Raw genomic sequence first — 637 nt, 5'->3', positions numbered from 1 at the left:
ATCTCGCGAAGGGAGCATATGAAGGCACACGCAAATTCGGATGAACTGCACCTTCTGGGACAGGCTCAGGTGCAGCCGCTGGAGGAGGAGGTGGAGGCATCTGCGGTGGAAGAGGAGGACTCGAAAAAACCATCTGAGAAGTCCGAGAGTCTGGAACTGCATCGGAAGACGATGGACCGGAAGAAGATGTACCGGAGCCATCGCCAAACAACTGGGCATAAGTAGGTAATGCTGGTTTCCAAATTAAATAAATTTAATCAATTATGACGACATAATTAAAAAATTATTCCGTTACCTAACTAATCACCTAAACTATAGGATTCCATCATCTAACTAATCACCTAAACTAATTATCTAAATAATCACCTAAACTAATTACCTAACTAATTAATAACCTAAACTAACTTTAAAAAAAAGGAGGGAAGAGAATGTACCTTAGGGAGAGGAGAGGGGTTTAGGAGGAATGGACGAGGCAGTCTCGTCTCGGCGTCCCAATATATAAAAAATGTTTCCTCGTAAACTCGACGTAACATTACGACAAAGTTACCAGACCCGCGTTTTTTCATTTACGACGAAGTTACCAGGCCCGCGTTTTTCGATTTACGACGAAATTACGTCGAAACATCGGTTTACGACG

The sequence above is a fragment of the Brassica oleracea genome, chromosome C3 (genome assembly GCF_000695525.1).
Source record: "Brassica oleracea var. oleracea cultivar TO1000 chromosome C3, BOL, whole genome shotgun sequence".
In the NCBI taxonomy this organism is placed as follows: domain Eukaryota; kingdom Viridiplantae; phylum Streptophyta; class Magnoliopsida; order Brassicales; family Brassicaceae; genus Brassica; species Brassica oleracea.
This window is presented reverse-complemented; position numbering follows the sequence as displayed.